Source organism: Rhincodon typus, chromosome 14, assembly GCF_021869965.1.
Source record: "Rhincodon typus isolate 14 chromosome 14, sRhiTyp1.1, whole genome shotgun sequence".
NCBI classification, from domain to species: domain Eukaryota; kingdom Metazoa; phylum Chordata; class Chondrichthyes; order Orectolobiformes; family Rhincodontidae; genus Rhincodon; species Rhincodon typus.
The window spans coordinates 21,483,593-21,498,009 of NC_063345.1; the positions used below are offsets into that span (position 1 = coordinate 21,483,593).

At 39.2% G+C, this 14,417-nt stretch overlaps 2 protein-coding genes across 8 annotated transcripts in view; one reads left to right on the forward strand and one right to left on the reverse strand.

Annotated features, from left to right (window-relative positions):
- Positions 1-14,417, forward strand: part of LOC109931670 (transmembrane protein 164) — a 228,283-nt gene that overhangs the window by 180,717 nt on the left and 33,149 nt on the right. The window lies entirely within an intron of this gene.
- The window catches only part of LOC125480980 (AMMECR1-like protein), a 150,063-nt gene that overhangs the window by 60,116 nt on the left and 75,530 nt on the right, over positions 1-14,417 (reverse strand). The gene's annotated exons all lie outside the window — the stretch shown is intronic.

Sequence of the window (14,417 nt, forward strand, 5' to 3'; positions counted from 1 at the left end):
ATCAGATTCTTTTGTTTTTTTAAAAAAATCTATAATGTCATAACACCATTGTTTTCAACATTTGCAACACGGAACAATGAGAGGGTACATGCATATTTGATGCTGCAAACTCACTAACGGTAGAGGCAGAATTAGGGTAATTTTTGTGATAAAATGCTGACAAAAGAATATGTCATGAGAAAAAAGCTGTCAATGTTGACCACAGAAACTTTAAATTTGGCAATTTATCCAGCTGTAGAATTTTTAAATAAGAGTTCTTCTCAATAAAGTGAAACATTTTTGGTCTAAACTAATGGAGATTAAATTTTGAATCTGTTTTAAATTTTAACAGAGATAGCAGGAACTGCAGATGCTGGAGACTGAGATAACAAGGTGTAGAGTTGGATGAACACGGCAGGCCAAGCAGCAGATATTTCTGAAGAAGGGTCTAGGCTCAAAACATTAGCTTTCCTGCTCGGCCTGCTGTGTTCATCCAGCTCTACACCTTGTTATCTCAAAATTTAAACAATTTTTTTTTACAAGTCTTGTTATAAATGCAACGCTGCACTACAATACAGGTTTGGAGGAAAGACTTCAGAGTTTTGATTGATAGATTAATCCCACACTATCACTGTTACTTCTTTTTACAATGATGTCAACTTATGATCAGGAAAACAGAATGTTTCAAAAGAAATCTGTAGGGCATCACCCACAATAAGATTATGAAGCATCAATACAGATCACCACAAGAAACGAGCTTAGTTTAACATGATGCTGAAACAGCAAAGTTCTACCAGAAGCAGAAGCAATGCATGATCAGGCTTATGAGATGTAGCTAAGGTATCAATTTTCCCTTTTCAAAACAGGTTGATTAACATACAGATCTTGTTATGTGTAAAGGAAACTACTGTATTTACACAGTAAGTATTGGGTTCAACAACTCCACTTCTAGATCTAGATCAACATCACCATCACCTTGCCAGAAACATATGATACAGCAAAGAAATGTAAAGGATAGTGCATGTGGGAAAACCATAAAGCTTTTTATTCATAGATCTCACTGTAAATCTACACCAGTCCAATGGATTTGTTAGCTGGAAATTATGTACATATGTAGTGTTACGATCCCAGCTGATGGCAATACTGGATGCATCAGGCCCCAGAATTGGCTTGGTAGATCAAATATTTAACTTTTGCAGTTGGCTACAGTGGGGGCTAGTCAAACATATTCACAATGCTGCATATAATCTTTAACAATACAAGTTTATTAAAAGAGGAAAATAAACAGCATTCACATACACTACAGTTTGAAAGACCTTCATACAAAAATCTAAAAGTTTCAATTTGTGTTGTGAACACAATTGTGACACCTAGTTACTGACATATGAACTAGTAGAAATAGAATATCCTTCTTTATCCTATCAAAATTGCCCCAAATGGAACTAAATAAACTATTAGCCTCTGGCATGTCTTCTCTATATCATAAAAGTTGACCTTTCTAAACAGGGTCAATGACTATCATATGTATCGTGCTAGGCACTAACTGGAGTCACATGATTTCTTGGAGACTGGGTCTCTAGTTCATTGCCCGAAACATTTGACAGGTGCAGAAAAGAATTACTTCAGGGATAAAGAAAATTAGTTATGAAGACTGATTGGGAAAGTTCAGACTGATTTCTATTACATAAGCTTAATGGAAGATTTATTTTTAAACTAAATTTCAAGTTATGAGTAATCTGGACAGAGTCAATCGGGAGAAATTGTTCTCGCTTGTGAAAGTAGCAAGCATAATAAAACCAAGTAATTATTACACAAAGCAAAGAAGTGATGGTAGTGTTGTGGAGGCAAGTTCAACGGAGGCTGTCAAAAAAGGAATTCTGAAAAACAAAAACAAACAGTTAAGGAGACAGCAGGGAATAGAACTAGGTGAGTTGCTCTTCTGAAGAGACAATGGACCATACAGCACCTAGATTTGGGCTGTTTCTCCAAGCCCAGACTTCTGTTTTATTTTAAAATTGCACAAGAAGAACAGAAAATGTGTCCTTAGCAATCACAAGGATCATTTTCATTAGACCACCTGTCTTCACCAGTAGCTCCTAAAACTATGACTTGCACTGGACTCTCTTCTATTCTTACTGCCATTGCAAAACACAAGCAAAAAAATTGTAATGGCTTCTGTTTTGGTATTCTATCAAGCAGTGTATCAACACATTCTGGATTGCCAACATTCAAGCTGTTCTTCTAAGATACAGGAAAAAAAAAACTTCTTTTCCTTTTACATACAGAGTCTACAGGCTGTTAAATTAAAAGATATTTTGCCAACTTTATACAATTGCAGTGCTCTCGGCAATGTTGCATGTTAAAGAACACAGTTCACAAGGCAACATCAGTTCCACTCTACGGTCTAAACATCGACAGTAAAAGGAAAAAAAAATGGATTAAAAGCTGTAACAAAAATAAAGTTGGCTTTAAGGAAAGTAAATGTGGAGATACATCAGCTTATGTACACCCAAGTACACAGTAATACCTAGTACAAGAGCACGCACGTGATTTTAGCAGTGAAGTAGCTTTTCTCACAAACACTAGAATAATAAGATATAAAACAAAATTACCTTCAAATAAAATAAGCCAACAAGTATTGTTTCTCTAATGGCTGATGTATTTTAGTACAGTTCTAGATTAAGAACAGATCATGTTAATGGACATGGAACCAATACATGACAATTCAACAGGTAGACACAATGAGGAAACATTGCTGCTTACGTCACAAGTGAATACTCTTAAATGAAAACCTATTTTGATAGATCTTCCATTTATAAAGTGTCTTTAAAATAATGAAATGTTTTAAGGTATTTCAAAAAGGAACATGACATCAAAACTGAGATATTAGGCCAAAAGCTTGATCAAGATGTTAGCAGGGAAAATATTTATGGAGGAAATTACTGAGCTTAGAGCCCAAATAGTTGAAGACATAGCCGACAATGGTCAATATAATAAAACAGGGGATGCTTGGAAGACAACAGAATTGGAACAGTGCAGACCAGTTGGAGGGCTGGGTGAAATTAGAGGGATGGAAGGAGCCAGATCACGGAGGGAATCTGAAAATAAGATGAATTTTAAAACTCAAGACAATGGGACTCTTATGGAACAGTGGTAGCGTCCTTACCTCTGAGCCTCACCTGCTCCAAAAGGTGTCGCAATATCTCTAAAAGAACAGCTGAGGAAGGTGCAGAGACAGGACATGTTACAGAGGTAGAAACTGGCAGTCTTAGTAATGACACTAGCGTGTTTGAAAGCTTATCCTGATATCAAGAATAACATCAAGGCTGCAACTGAGTCCTGTTCATCATTTAACAGTTGTTGGGAACAGAGGAGGTGGTGGGTCAAGGGAGCAATGTTTGCAGTGCAACTGAAGATACGGGCTTTGATTCCCCCAATATCTAACCAGTAAAAACTTTAGTTCTTCCAAGCATTGGACGTCAGATAAGCAGTTAGACAATTATAGACAGTAATACTGCAGCCAAGCATTAAGGAGATGATTCTACAAGCCCATGATGCAGTTTCTCGACATTAACAAGCCATTCCTGGACAAATCTGCAGAGTAATGCTGCAGGGATTGGTCCATTATTGCTACAACATATGGTATTTGCTGAATTTTAGTCACAATAACAGGCAAACACAGAACTTTCAACTGGATACATTGTTGATAAATAATTAATGGTCTACAGACTAGCAGAATTTATATTTTTTTTAATAATTTAAAAATTCCTACACTACAGAAACTTGCCTTACTGGGTGAAAACACAATTAACATGAGAGGAGTTAAACAAAGAACTGCAGACGCTGTAAATCTGAAGCAAAAGCAAAAACAAAAATTGCTAGAGAAACTTGGCAGGTCTGGTAGCATCTGCTGATAGAAAGAAGCATTAATATTTCAGATCTACTGACCCTTCTTCAGAATAAGGGGCACGGGACACAAAATGATAACTCTGCTTACACTTCACGAGATGAGCTACCAGTTCTTGGGTATTATATTGAACAGGGTAAAAGCAAGATATTTATTTAGCAGCTAAAATAGATTTCCCACTTCTCCCGAGCCACTATTTTTGGAGTGATATTTACAAGTTCATAATAAACAGACATTGTTCAGCAAGCAATGTATTTTTTTGTGGCCAGGCTGTTTCTAGAGCAGGTTGGTTTCATGTTAGTTTTTTTTAAAAACTAGTTCTGAAGGAGGGTCACTGGACCTGAAACGTTAACTCAATTTCTTTCCACAGATGCTGCCAGACCTGCTGAGAATTTCCAACAATTTCTGTTTTTGTTACTTTAGGAAGTGTTTATTAGAAAGAGGAAGTAGAGGATGAGCAAAAAGACTTGATACATCTATATATTTCCTAGCACGTCGAACAAGTCTAAATCAATATAAATGATCTAATTAGAATCTCACATAGAGGTTCCACGATGCAGCAGCTCATTGAGGGATGCATGCAAAAATATCCAAGTTTCATCAATCCAACTAAGCAATACAACTTTCAAAACAATTTCACTAATGCCTAATCTGATGCAAGAGGAAGTGATATCCAGACCTGAAAAGCAATGAGTTTCACCGCTTGCTATATTTGTTACACAACCCCTGGGCTTCAGTCAATGAACCATTATTACTACTAGAGAACATATAAACACAGAACACTGTTGCTTCTAAATGCTTATGGCCGACGAAGCGTCTGGTTCATTACATTTCCTATCTTGCAATGGTATCATGTAAGTAATGAACTTGAATAACTCTAATGTCTAAACCAGCTTTAGTTACCACTACGTTAACAAGCCATTCCTGGACAAATCTGCAGAGTAATGCTGCAGGGATTGGTCCATTATTGTTACAACATATGGTATTTGCTGAACTTTAGTCACAATTACAAGCAAACGCAGAACTTTCAACTGGATAGACTGTTGATAAATAATTAATGGTCTACAGACTAGCAACATAGTTAACACTACGTTTTTCAGTCCTCTTGATGCTTCAGTTATTGCATTGCCTAAATTAATTTTCACATTAGCGTAAACCGAAAGAATTCCTCTGGAGAGGTCTCTGCCATGCTGTTAAACTACTTTGTCAATCAAGGCTTATTACTACAGAATTGTTTTAGAAGGTACTTAGAAGAAGACAGCAGTGAAATCTGTTTCTATAAAACACAAAGGATATACTATTACCATTATACGTGTGACTAGCACATACATTAATCTTGAATAATATGGTCAAAAGGGCGTATGACAGTTCTTCCCAAATATTATAGTCCTTCAAAAGTGCAGTGACTCAGGCCTGAGAACAGAGACACACCTGCAACAGTGGGAGAGGTGTGATGGGAGTAATTTAACTCCTAGCGTAAGCAAAAGCACGTTCTCACTGCCCTTTTCAGGACAGGATTCGGGTCTCAAGGATCAACAAGTTTGGCTATGCACAGGATTAAAACTTGAAAGATTTAAAAGGCATTTTTACAGAGAAATTTAAAGAGGGCTGTTAGCTCTTGGTCGGAGCTCTGAAGCTGCCATGGTCTTGGAGCTAGCAAACCCAAAATTTCAGCTGGTGACCCTATTAGGGTCACGACCCACGGTTTGAAAAGCCCTGGTTTATGATTTCAGCTTGGCACTCTGAATAAAGACTTGACCAGCATTCCTAACTGAACTGACATGATAATCTTTACAATGTAGTTGTTTTAAATATACAAAGATTCCTTGGCTGTTAACCTGCTCTACCCTTATACGTTTCACACATGCAATGTCATGATATGAATCATTTCTACTGGGTACAAGTTTTACATGCTTGGAATACTAACTTTGTTTGAACTAGAGACATTGAGCTTGCAGCTCACAAAGAACTATTTTTGTGGTCACTATTTTTTAAATGCAGCGGCTTCACCATTACAGTCTCAAGTTCACACACTTTATTTGCCCACACTGTTCTTTACAATTACAAGGATACAGACAGGCAATGTACGACAAATTTGCAGACTCAAAATTTCAATTTTTAAAAAGTCAACAAGAGTTAGTTTTACGAATACATGTGCAACTGGCTTAAAAACTTACAACATTTGAAAGTCCGAGGATTTTCTTTTGCCAGTTCTGAAGGTGGTTGGGCTTTTGAGCCAAGTGTATGTTAATATAAAACAGGTAATTGATTATAAAATACCAAGAGCCCAGGTGGAAAAATCAAAGCTACTGACATAATGAAGGTGACAATGCCATTCCCTGGATTTATACAGAGGGCATGTAGGATACAAAAGAAAGCAAGTTATGATAAACCTGTATACAACATCAGCTAGGCCTCAAGTGGCGTATTGTGTTCTGCTCTAGCCACCTTACTAGAGACGATGTCAAGACATTAGAAAATGGTGCGGAAGGAATTCACAAGAGTACTTCTAGAGATAATGAATTTTCATGGAAAGAATGGGCAAGCAGGGACTGTTAGAGAAGATTGATGAGACTTGATTGAGATATTCAAAATCATTAGCAAAAAAAGGCACTGAACTCATGAAAAGTCACTGAAGACAACAGTCACCTCGAAATGCATGTAGCTCAATTATAGTATGTGATGAGAGAACAACTTTCCATAGTCCAAAAAATTCTTGAAATAATTCAAGAGTAGGCACTTTGAGCCTGCTACGCCATTCAATATGATCAAGAATGATTCTCTATCTCAACACCATACTCTCATTCTCACTTCCCTCCCACAATCGTACCCCTGTAAATCTAAAGCATTCTCTTTCCTGAATATGTTAGTGACTTGATCTCCACAGCCTTCTGTGGCAGAGAATTCCACAAGTTGACCACCCTCTGAGCAAATAATTTTTTTCTCTCATCTCACTCCTAAATGGATTACCCCACATCCTGTACCCATGGTTCTAAACTCTCCAACGAGGTTAAACATCCTCCCTGTATCTAATGTGTCCAGCCCTGTTAAGACCAGTTATTGGCAAGCAAAGGTATCTGTCATTGACAAGTGTCCAAACAACAACAGCCTCATCAATACAGATCCTTGGCATTCTGATCTTGACTTACAACTTGTTTTGTTGTTTACAATGCCCACCATGGATGGCAGCCACTCTTAAATACTGGTTTAAGACAGTTGTCCCATTTCAATCCCAGGGTTTTGGTTAAAAAACACTAATTGATACTGTTCTTCCAAAAGGGAATGAAGAACGCAGCTGATGTAGAATAGCATGCAAAGGGGTTGGGGAGTGAGAGCAGGTGAAATTGGTTAGGTATTCTAATTCGACGAAGAAATGGTGTGTGTCTCTTTGCCGATTGGGAAGATTCTTAAGCTGAAATTTGAGATCTTTGGAGGTAGTTCAGGTGTTTGGGTAAGTGTGTGCATGCTTGCACTTAATTGCATATAAACAAGAGTTCAGTAACTACTGGTCATATTCAACAAATCCATTAAGAGTATTAACCACTGCTCAGCTGGTGGTACTTGCGTATGAGTGAAAAGGAATGAGTTCAACTTCCCCTCTCCAAGGTTTGAACGTAAACATTAAAAGGTACAGAGTCTAACGCACAACTATCAGGAGGAGGTGCCATCTTTCAGATGAGACGTTAAACCACTGCACTATTTGATCCCTCAAGTAGGTATAAAAGATCATGTGACAACTTTTTCCACGCAGAGGGTGGTGCATGTATAGGACAAGCTGCCAGAGGTTATGGTGGAGGCTGGTACAATTACAATACTTAAAAAGACACCTGATGGGTATATGAATAGGTAGGGTTGAGGGGGATATGGGCCAAATGCTAGCAAATGGGACAAAGTCAGATTGGAATGTCTGTTCAGAGTTGGACTGGCGTCCGTTTCCGTGCTGAATTACTCTGGCTAATTTGAAGGGCAGGATAAAGGATCCTTGCAATATGCATCCTTAAAGTGGCACCCCAAAAGACAGGTTTAATTATTATAATATTGCTGTTTGTCAATGTTAATTGCAAGTATTCCAATGGATGTAAAGCATTGGGGCATCATAGAGTCAGATGTCTACAGCAGGGTGCCATTCAATCTATCATGTTTCCACTAGTTTACTAAGATCTGAACACACTTCAAATTTCCAGCTTTGGCCCACAAGCCCTGGAAGCTGGATCATTGCAAGTGCTTAAGAACTGTTCTGATTGAAAAATCCCTTTTAGGCAGTCTGTTCCAGACTCCCACATCCTTGTAGTGAAACAATTGCTCATCTTTCATCTTAACATCAATCCTACCTCTTACCATAAATCTTTGTGCCCTGGTTACTGACCTCTGATCGAATGGGAAAAAGTGCCTTCCTCATTCTTATACACCTCAATTAGATGCCCTCTGTTTCCCTTGGATCAGTGAAGACTACCACAGCCTGTCCAATCTTTGCTTCAGCTCAGGCAGCATTCTGCTAATCTCCTGTTCAGACTTTAGTACAATCGCCTCCTTCCTGTAATACAGTAACCAGAACTGCATGCAGCACTCCAGCTGAGCCTAAACTACAGTTTTATATAGTTCTAGCATAACCTTTTTGTTCTTGTATTCTAAACCTCAACTCATAAAAGCCAGTATCCCATTTATTAGAATACCGTGTGAATTCTGAAACACTACCTCCTTATTCATACATCCCTGAAGCTACTAGGGTATTCCCTTGAAGGCTCCACTGAACGTCAATACTTTCCAGGATCCTACTGGTCGTGTTAACCCTTGACTCACTAGCCCTTCCCAAATGCATTACTTAACACTTTGGGGATGACACAATGGCTCAGTGGTTAGCACTGCTGTCTCACAGCACCAGGGACCCAGGTTTGACTCCCGAGTCTTGTTGGATTTGTTGGGCCGAAAGGCCTGTTTCTACACTGTAGGGATTTTAAAAGATTCTATGAGGTGGAGTGTCATTTCCCACTGCTCTGCCCACTGAACAGTGCTGACATCCTTGGAGTTTTACTACTTCCAAGCTCACTATTTACCACCCTACCAATTTTCATCATACCCACTACATTCATGTCTAAGTCATCAGTGTACACCATAGACAAGATCCCCAGCACCAAGTCCTGTGGAGCCCCATTGTAAACAGACTTCCAGTGAAACATCCAGAAACATCCTTCTACCATCTACTCCTACATTCTAACTGTCAGCCAATTCTGGATCTATTGTGCCACTTTGCCTTGGATCCCAGGGGTTCTTATTTTCTTGAACTGGCTGACATGAGGGACCTTATCTAAAGCCTTTTTAAAGTCTATGTAAATCACATCACAGGCATTACCCTCATCAACACTCTGTTACCTCAGACAAAAAGTTAAACTTTTCAAACAATCTTTCCTTCACAAATCTATGTTGACTTTCCATGACTTAAATCATGTCTCTCCATGTGCAGATATCTTCCATACTGTGAATTCTAATACCTTCCCCATTCCAGGTCCTCCCTTTTCTAGTAATGCAACAACTTTAGCATCCTCCGGCACCTTACTTGTGTCCAGACAGGATCTGAAAATTACGAGAACCCCTGATATCTTCTTGCGTTCTTCCTTCAATAGTCTGGTTTGCAGATTGATACACTTTTAATGCTGCTAATCCCACTAAGATCTCCTCTTTCTCAGTTAATTTCTTCCAGTATTTCACAGTCATCCACTCTGATGTCTATATCTGTCTTTTTCCATTGTGAAGACTAACGCAGTTTTCACCGAGGACTTGCCACCTTCTTCTAGGTTCCCACAGATTAATCTTTATGGTTTCAAATAGGATGCACTCTTGCCCCGGTTAATTTCTTGCTCTTTATATGCTTTAAAGACCCCTTCTGATCTTCTTTTATTCTACTAGCAGTTATTTTCTCATGGATTCTTTGCTTTCCTAATTTCCTTTTGAAATTCTCCCTACAATTAGTATACAAGGGCCTCTGCTGTATTGGCTCCTCAGGGTCCAATCTGCTATAGATTTCACTTTTTTTCTTAATTCTACTCTTTGTCACTTGACAGTCAGGGTTTTCCAGTCTTGGTCCAACTCTTTGTCTTTATGGGAATATATTTGCCCTGAACTCATTTTTTTCCTTAAATGCCTCCCACTGCTCAGACAGTTTTCTCTGCAAATTGCTACACTCAGTCCACTTGGGCCAAATCTTCCAGTAAAATTAGCCCTTCCCAAGTTTAGAATTTTTATCACTAGTCCATTTTTTTTTCACAACTGTCTTAAAAAAACAGATTTAATGTTGACCATCTCCAAAATGTTCACTTATTGATAAGCCTTCTACCTGCCCAGGCTCATTTTCCATTGTTGGGCTTTCCACATTCGGGCTATAAAATGTTCTGCTAGATGCAATTTAGCTATTTTGATCCCTCCTACTCAGTGCCTTTGCCTTGGTTCTGGTTGGCTTCAACAGATGAACTGTCACTCTGTTTTCAAAGACTGAAAAGTGATTTGCCATCAAGATGCACTCAGGATTCACTAATGACCTAACTGGTCTCTTTCATTTGTCTGGCAGTCACCCATTCCCTTTCTGCCTGTACACTTCCTTAAACTGCAAGGTGACCAGGTCCTGAAATGTTCTTGTCAGGAATCTTTCAGCCTTGATAACAGACTGTAGTATTCAGTTGTCATTCAGTCGCTCATGCCAGATGTACCTCCCCATACACATGGGCAAACTGCAATGAGCAGCTAAGATCTCCCAGATAGTTCATGATGTTTAAAATCACATCTCAAGCTCCCCAGACATACTGAAACTGAATTTAACCCGGATCCTCTATTTTTAGTTTACCTTAACTCTACTTACGTATAAACTTAAAAAAAAAAAATCTGATTCTTATGTCGCAACTCCCACTCAGGTCCAGTTCCAGTCTTTCTGCTTCTCTGCAAGGGTCCTCACCTTGCCCGCTCCTCTTAGTGGTTATGTCGACTGCCTGCCTCAATTCTCACCTTGCCTGTACCTCGGTGGTTGTGAAATGCACTATATAAATGCAAGTATTTTGCTGGTGATACTGTAGTGGGAAGAGAGTACACTTAAAAGTAATGTTTTTGTAGGATGTGTCATACATTGCCTTGATGTATCCTCACTAGCACAGACTTGCAACTACCAACATGAATACAAAGTGTTAGTCACAAATCAGGCAATAATGACTTGACATGGGTTGGCTACACAAAACATTTTTAACCTCAGTGCCGTTCAATGACAGCATTTTTTATGTCATCATAGCAGATTTCCACAAAGCATGTTGAGTAAGAGGCAAAAAAGTTTGTTGTTTTTAGCTAGCATCCTTGCAGTCAACCATCCTTAATAGCATTCTTGATTATCCAATGTTACAGTTGAAAGTCAAAATGAAGGAAGATACAAATGTTGCTCTTTAGAATCAAAATACTGGATTTTTTTAACATGATAGTTAATATTCCCTTTTTTTTTCCCTTTTTTTCCCCAAGAGCATTCAGAACTCAAGACTGGACTTCAGGTCAGATTGACTTCTGACAATTCATAAGTCCCAAATGAATTGACTATTAGGTTAGTCAATGAAACATTAACTTGATTACCTGATTAGGGTCATAACGGTCTATACAACAAGGCCCATTGGGTCTTGTGGTTAAAACCTAACCATTCTAATTCCTTTTTTCCACACTTGACACTCCAAGTGTGCCTCCAAATGCTTCTTAAATGTCATGAAGGTTTCTGTCCCTACCACCCTGGCAGGCAGAGAGTTCCAGATCCCCGCTTTCCTCAGTGAGAACAGTCTTCCTCAAATCCCCTCTAAACCCAGTACTTTACCTTACATATAGATCCCCTGGTTATTGATCCCTCGAAGTGAAAAAGGGAATCAGCAAATATTTTGAATACAAAAGACTATCTTTTCAAAAAAAAAAAGGGGAAACAAAGATGAATTTATATCTGTTTGAAAACATCTACATTCTTATTCCTATGTAGGCTACCCATATAGATTACTACAGCTTTACAAAGCAAAGCTGATTTAAGACAATCCCCGCATCATATAAGCAGATCATTTTGTATCATGAACGTAGAACACCAAGTGCGCAAAATCTTAACGTTTCATTTGAAGGTTAACATATACACAGTTGGTTAATAAAAAAGGTTGTTACTTTTAAAATCTGCAGAGTTGTAGGAAACCAAAAACACATTACACAACATGGGTCTATGCTCGAGGTGCTACCCTGTGGTCTGACCTTATAGATGCAGATGCATTGGCTGCCTATCCCTCACTGTACTTTTCCTTTAGGTTTTCTCATGTTTCCAATACTACACAACACAGGAATATGAATAGGTCACTTAGCTTGTCGAGACTGGCATCATGGCTGATCTGTTTCTTAACTCCATTTACTTGATTATGCCCAACAGAAAAAGAAAAAAAAAAATTTATTCATTCTCAATTATCAAGTTGAAAAATTAACTATTGAACATAGATTAATGTTTGCAAATTAACGTTTCCAAACTCGTTGCATGTATTTCAGAACAGAAGGGTCGCTGGACCTGAAAACGTTAACTCTGCTTTCTCACCACAGATGCTGCCAGACCTCTTGAGCTTTTCCAGCAATTTCTGGTTTGTTTCTGATTTCCAACACAGAGAGACAGTGTCAGAGCTGTACAACATGGAAATAGATCCTTTGCTCAAGCTCGCCCATGCCAAAAAACAAAGAACAGCAGCAGCACAGGAACAGGCTCTATGAGCCTCCAAGCCTGAGCTAACACATTTTGCCCTTCCACACTAAAACTGTCTTCACTTACAGGATTCCTTATCCCTCTATTCCCTTCCTACTCATCTATTTGTCCAGGTGCTTCTTGAATGCTGCTATTGTGTCTGCTTCCACCACCTCCTGTGGCAGCACGTTCCAGGCACTCACCGCCCGTTGAGAAACTTGCCTCACACATCTTTTAAACTCCACCCCTCCCCGCTCCCAACAACCTTGAACCTGTGTCCCCTAGTAATTGACCCCTCTACCCTGGGAAAAAGCCTCATACTCTCCTCACTATCCATGCCATTGACAATCTTTTGAACTTTGTCAGGTTGCCCCTCAATCTCCTACGTTCTAGTGAAAACAAACCCAGTCTAGCCAAATTTTCTTCACAGCTAAAATACCCCGTAATAGGCAACATCCTGGTAAACCTTTTCTGTACCCTCTCCAAAGCAACCACTTCCTTCTGGTAGTGTGATGATCAGAACTGTGCACAATATTCTATGTGTGGCCTAACTGAAGTTCTTTAAAGCTGCAGCATAACTTGTACTCAATGCTCCTTCCAATGAAGACAAGCATAACATAGACCCTTTTTTATTTAAAGCCACCTTATCTACCTGCACTGCCACTTCCAGGGATCTGTGGACCTGCACACCCAGATCCCTCTGCACATCAATACTCCTAAGGGTCTTGCCATTCACTGTATAATTTCCACATGTTCTTGAACTTCCAAAATGCATCACTTCACATTTATCCAGAATAAACTTCATCTGCCATTTTTCGGCCCATGCCTCCAACTGACCTACATCCTGTTGTATCCTCCGACAATCCTCCTCACTATCTGCAACTCCACCAATCTTTGTATCGTCGGCAAACTTACGAATTAGACAAAGTTTTCCTCCAACTCATTACGTAGGTCATGAAGAGGTATCAGTTCTGATACCTGTGGAACACTAGTCACAACCCTCCATTCCGAAAAGCATCCTTCCACCGCTACGTCCTCGATTCTATAACTAAGCCAGTTCTGCATCAGTCTTGCCAGCTCACCTCTGATACCATGTGACTTCATCTTTTGTACTAGTCTGCCATGAGGACCTTGTCAAAGGCTTTACTGAAGTCCATGTAGACAACAACTACTTTACCCTAATTCCATCTTCGTCACCACCTCAAAAAACTCGATCAAGTTAATGAGACACAACCTTCCAAAACTATACTGTCTATCGCTAAGTCCATTTGTTTCTAAATGCGTATAGATCTTGTCCCATGGATTCTTTTCCAATAATTTCGCTACCACTGATGAGAGATTCACAGGCTTGCAATTTCCTGGATTATCCCTGCTACTCTTCTTAAACAGTGAGGCAACATTGGTTATTTTCCAGTCCTCTGGGATGTCACCTGTGGCCAGAGGATGCAAAAATGTCTGTTAATGCTCCAGCAATTCATTCTCTTATCTCCCTTAATATTCTGGAATAGATTACATTAGAATCCTGGGACTTACCTACCTTAATAATTTTTAAGCTGCACAACACCTCTTCCTTTTTAATAGCAACTTAATGTCCACCAGATATCCTAAATAAATCTAGTCCCATTTGCCAGCATTTGGCACACATCCCCTAAGTCCCTTCTCCTATTCATATACCTATCCAAAGGCCTTAAGTGTTGTAATTGTACCAGCCTCCACCACTTCCTCTGGCAGTGCACGCACCACCCACTGCTTGAAAATGTCATCCCTCAGGTCCCTTTTAAATCTTTCCCCTCTCACCTTAAACCTACGCCTTCT